General features: G+C 47.8%; 1 long non-coding RNA gene across 1 annotated transcript; it reads left to right on the top strand.

The window, feature by feature from the left end:
• The first annotated feature begins 725 nt into the window (after positions 1-725).
• Positions 726-4,276, top strand: LOC114629086. Its single transcript, XR_003712596.1, has 2 exons — positions 726-965; positions 3,717-4,276. It is a non-coding gene; the product is annotated as an uncharacterized LOC114629086 (long non-coding RNA).
• The last annotated feature ends 1,687 nt before the right edge of the window (positions 4,277-5,963 follow it).

Below are 5,963 nucleotides of genomic sequence, written 5' to 3' on the forward strand. Positions count from 1 at the left end.
CTCTGCCTCCCAAGTGCTGGGATTAAAGGCATGCGCCACCACCGCCCGGCATTTTATCTTTTTTTTTTTTAATATTTATTTATTTATTTATTTATTTATTTATTTATTTATTCGATGTATGAGTCCACTGTTGCTGTCTTCAGACACACCAGAAGAGCATCAGATCCCATTACAGATGGTTGTGAGCCACCATGTGGTTGCTGAGAATTGAACTCAGGACCTCTGGAAGAGCAGTCAGTGCTCTTAACTGCTGAGCCATCTCTCCAGCCCCCGGCATTTTATCTTATTTGGACTTTTTATATTAGCATTCGGGGTAATGTGATTTATTGTGGTATTTCACACATAGTATGTTCTTGTTGGTTCTTCTCTATGCCCCCCTCTCTGTGCTCTCTCCCTCACCCTTGTGGCTCTCCCCTCCCCCACAGGCCCCTTCGACCTTCTCGACAGTGTGTTCTGTTCTCTCTGATTCCCTAAGATCTCCCCTTCCAGTCTCAAGGGCCCCTGTATAGAAGTTTTACGACCTACCTTCCCCGACTCCACACACACATACACCCCTTAGCATCTAGGATCCTTAGTTAGAGAGACATGAGGTATTTCTATTTCTAGGTCTGGTCTTCTTCAGTTAGCATAACAACCTTTAGTTCCGTCTGCAGTCCTGTAGATCTCATGACGTCATCTCTCTTCGTGGCTGCATGAAATTCCACTGTGCAGGCGTAACATGATTTCTTTACCATTCATCTGTTGACAGACACGTGGGCTGGTTCCACTTCCTGGCTGTGGAAGAAGAGAGAGAAGAGGCACACATGGCCGTCCAGGTGTCTTTGTGGTGTGCTGTCCTCAGGGTGTGCAGCTGTTTTTACTTTTAATTGTGTTTTTGTTTTTGTTTTTGTTTTGAAGACAGGGTCTCACTAGGGAGCCCTTGCCAACCTGGAACTCTCTATGTAGACAGCCAGTCACGGTGCGAGGTGAGTGTCCAATGTTCAGTCACCCTGCTGAGGGTCAAGGGTTGGGGGTTCCAGCATCAGTCAAGAGCATTATTCACGCCCCTCCTTCACCTCACCAGCTGGGAACTTGCTACCAAAGGGATCTCTTTGGCTCTGTTACAGAACTGGAAAATAGCAAGTGAACCCCCTTTCAGGGGTCCTTAAGAACATATCGTTCCAAGTACAGACAGACTAGGTTCTTACACCAAGCCAATGAGGTGGGACTTTCAATACTGCTGTGACAGGTTGACCTTATTCCTCATTGAGGGAGAGAGGGTGTATGCCAATGGGTTCTGGGAGTAGGAAGTTAGGGACTTAGGGGAAGGTTTGGACCCAGTTAGGTCATCTGGGGGCAGGTTTACAGAAGCCAGTTCTCCTCCCCGCCCCCAGAGAATAACAGTGAATGAGACATGAGAAGTGCTGAACTTGGTACCCCATGCATAGTAAGTACCCATCAGATGCTCCCTCCAGGGGACAGCCAGCAGCTGCGGTTCTCTGTCCAGCCCTCGGGCTCTTCCAAGTCACAACCAGTTAAACGCAAGAACCAAACATCTTTCGGAGGACTTGCTCACACACTCATTCAACACTTATTTTCTGAGTTGCCGTGGAGGTGGGTCATGTGCTTGTCACTCAAGCGTGAGGACCTGGCACTCACATAGAAAAGCCAAGTATGACGGCACACCCCTGTAATCCCAGCACTGAGGAGGTTCTCAGGGGTTTGCTGGCCAGTCAGTCTGGCCAAACTCTGGAGTTCCGGGTTCTGTGAGAGACCTTGTTATAAGTGAAGACGTCTCAGCGATAAAGGCTCCGACGTGAGCTGGATCTCGTGAACCCACACAGTGAAGAGAAGAGAACCAGCTGACCTCTACGCGGTGTCAGGTGCATCTCCGCCACAGACAGACAGACGTCAGACAGACAGACCCACAAATAAATGTAATTCTTTTTAAATTACAAGAAAGGGGCTAGAGAGATGGCTCGGCGATTGGTGGAGAGGATTTTCTTCCTGGAGTGGACCTAGGTTGGGTCCTTAGCTTCCACATCAAGCATACTTCAGTTCTAAGGCCTCCCATCCCCCCATCCAGCACGCATGTGGTACACATATAGGCAAGAGGAACATGTACATACATATCAAAGAAATTAGTAAAAGAAAAAACAGGTGACGACAGGTGTGCAGGTACATGACCTTGATTCCAGCACTTGAGAGGCAGAGGCAGGTGGATTTCTAAGTTCGAGGCCAGCCTGGTCTACAGAGTGAGTTCCAGGACAGCCAGGGCTATACAGAGAAACCCTGTCTCGAAAAAAACAAAAGAAAAAAAGAAAAAGAAAACACACACACACACACAAAAGCAAAACAAAACAGTGGAGATGAATTGAGGAAGACATCCCAGCATTGACTTCTGGCCTTAACATGTGTGTATACACATATGTGTGCACATAAGCACTTGAAAAAAAAATCCCACTAGTTTTCTGAGGTCTGTTTTGTGGTGGGTCTGATCTGAGTGTGGGGATAACACATGCTAGTGAAGGAACAGATGGGAACCAGGCACACAGCTACAGTAATGAGCTGAGCTGTATGAAATCGCTGATGTTTAACAACTGGGCGGTTGAGCCAGATGTAACGTCACGGTGAGCCCAGTCGGGTGAAGAAAAGGAACCCTGCCCGGCCCTCTTAGCTGTGGCGCCCCCTGGTGGACAAAGGCAGGAAGGGCCGCTCATCCGTGAGGTGCCTCTCAGCCGTCTCCCCTTCGGACTCCTTGACCAGCTTTCACTGGCCCAGTCCTCGGAAGAGGGCGTCTCAAGCAGGTCTAACCTTGATTGTCATTTTTACCAGCTTTGTCCCCTGTGAAATGTCCACTTTCACCAATGACTGTGTCTTTGTCACCGTTGTTTGCAGGGACCCTGCCTGTTCCCTATTAATTAATTAATTAACTTATTTATTTAATGTATATGAGTACACTGTAGCCATCTTCAGACACACCAGAAGAGGGCATCGGATCCCATTACAGATGGCTGTGAGCCACCATGTGGTTGCTGGGATTTGAACTCAGGACCTCTGGAAGAGCAGTCAGTGCTCTTAACCGCTGAGCCGTCTCTCCAGCCCCCTCAGTATATAAATTATTTTAAAGGATTCATTCATTTTTATTTTTTACGTGTATGGGGGTGTTTTCTATACCCCGTGTGCAGTACCTGAAGAGACCAGAAGAGGGAGGCAGATCATCTGGAATTGGAGTTAGAGGAGCTTGTGAGCGGCCCTGTGGGTGCTGGGAATTGAACCCCGTCTTTTGAAAAGCAGCCAGTGCTCTTAACTGTGAACCAACTCTTCCACCCTTCAGTAAGATCTTGGTGCATGAATGGGCACAGATGACTCTGGCTTTCTGGGTTCCAGCGGGAAGGAGGCGGTGCTATTTGAAGACCCCAATGACTGGGCTGAAGACAGTAGTATGTCTTCGGAACGCTGTCCCCCGGAGAGCATCTGTTTTTTGTTTGTTTTTTTGTTTGTTTGTTTGCTTTGTTTTTCTTTTGTTTTTTTTCGGGACATGGTTTCTCTGTGTAACCCTGGCTGTCCTGGAACTCACTCTGTAGACCAGGCTGGCCTCGAACTCAGAAATCCACCTGCCTCTGCCTCCCAAGTGTTGGGATTAAAGGCGTGCGCCACCGCACCGAGAGCATCTAAAAGTGGGATCACTCTTCAGTAGGTTTGATCTGTCCTAGCATGTGTTTGTTTATCGACAGGATCTCACATAACCCCCGTTGGTTTCAAACCAACCAAGGGTGTCTTTGAACTGCCTCCCTGCCGATGGAACGCCAGCGGTTCACGAGTGCCAAGCGGGTACTCTATTGACTGAGCCCTGTCCCCACCCCATGCCCGTTTGTCCTTTTCCTGATTCCTGAAGTGAAACTGTTCACGTCAAGGACCTGACCGGAATCTGGGGTCCTCTCTTGTCTCCAAGCAATGACGCCAAGTTTCAATTCTGCAATGTTGCTATGACCTCTGGGCATAACCCGTCACCAACTTCACGGGACAGTGGTCACCGTGGCGACCTTCAGAGTTCCTCGGCCCCAAGTCAGGACAAGGCAATAATCAAAACCGTGATGCGGTGATCGTGGTTACTGGGGGTGGGGCAGGTGTTGAGACCTTCCGATCCTGTAACCTCTTCTGCCTGCTTCCCCCAGCTCCTGATGGGCTACATTCCTGAACCGTCACCCAGGCTGGGACATGACCTTGTGGTGATGCAGCTGCCTTCGTCGCCCACACTGCTGCAAGTAACCCCAATAAACTCATTGCTCTGCCAGGCTGCACGTGGGTCCTTACTCCGGTTGCTCTGTGCATGTCCAGGGGGACAGACGATTCTCTGTATTTCTCCAAGAAAAGTCGCTGGACAGTGGTGGCGCAAGCCTTTAATCTCAGCACTTGGGAGGCAGAGGGAGGTGGATTTCTGAGTCCGAGGCCAGCCTGGTCTACAGAGTGAGTTCCAGGACAGCCAGAACTACACAGAGAAACCCCATCTCAAAAAAAAAAAAAAAAAAAAAAGCAGGAAATGGGACAGCAGGATGGCACATATAATAGTGTGTGGTTTCAGGTCAGAGGACAATCAGGGGTAGTTAATTCTTGCCTTCTACCACATGGGTCCCAGAGTATCAAATTCAGATCACCTGTTTGGCAGTAGGCGCCTTTACCTGATGAACCAGGATCAGAGGAGGCTGTGATGGTTGACACCTGGCCCTCGGAATTTCCGGCTTTGCTTGAAGTAATCTCTTCCTTCCCTGAAGAACTGGACAGAGCCAAAGTCCACCAGCCTTGCCCAGCCTGGCTGTCCCCAAGCCCTTCTGTGTCTCTTGCTAACGTGTTGACTGTTCCTCTAGACTAGAACATTTTGTTCAGGAGGGTCAGGTCTTTGATGTCGACACCAAGCACCCAGCAACAGTGGTGGAGGGACTGCAGGTGTGGGTGGGACTTCCTCACAAGACCTCTTGGCACCGCTGAGTAGCTGTCATTTTGTACCTGATGTGTAGGCCAGCTTACCTTCCTGCCTGGGGCTGTGGCAGCTCAAATGACCTGCTAGCTGTGGAGATGGGGTCATGACCCTGCCCGTACTCCCGAGTGCCCTGCTAGTCACCTCAGGGACAACATGCATCTCCAGGACAGCGGTCACTGAGTCTGGCTGCTCTGCTCCTTCTGTGTAAATATCTGTGTCACCTGTCAGAGTCACAGAGACCTAGCAGGCCCAGCCTGGCAGCTGTGAACCTGACTAAAGCTCTGAATTCATGTGCTCTGCTGTGTGACCTTAGGTAAGTCAGACAGCCTCTCTGGTTACAGCAGTTTTTGAATATATACATATATATATGTATATATATACATGTATATACATATATGTGCACACACATGTATATAATATAGAATATTATATAAAATATTTGTAATGTAATATATTATTATACAATATATTAAATTAATATAGTTATAATATAATACATTGTATTACATATAATATATTGTATTTATATTAACATATTGTATTATATTATATATACTGAATATTTAGTCATGTAGTATATATATATATATTGTATATCATATTATATAGTATAAGAAGTGATTATTAAGTGGTCAGCCCTAAACTGATGTCTATACACTCCCAACCCCAGGCCTGAGGAGAATGAGAGAGTGCAGACAGACTGTAGGAGACGGAGGGTAGGGAGGAGCGCTGAGAGATCCAGCCTTCTGTGCAGGGCAAGACAGTTACATGCAGGAACACAGAAACTATCTGCTCTGATGAACCCAACAAGAGAGGTCAACACTCCAGCATTCAGCACTGATTGGGTTCAACAGGTAACAAAAACAAATAGGACATGGAGGGGGAGGGGGAAGAGGACATGTTGTAGGTGAGAGGGGGAGAGGAGGGAGCTGGGGGTGGATACAATCAAGACACATTATATGTATGCACACACATATATATTCTATGTATACACATATATATA

This window comes from Grammomys surdaster, unplaced genomic scaffold (genome assembly GCF_004785775.1).
Source record: "Grammomys surdaster isolate TR1022 unplaced genomic scaffold, NIH_TR_1.0 277, whole genome shotgun sequence".
NCBI lineage: Eukaryota > Metazoa > Chordata > Mammalia > Rodentia > Muridae > Grammomys > Grammomys surdaster.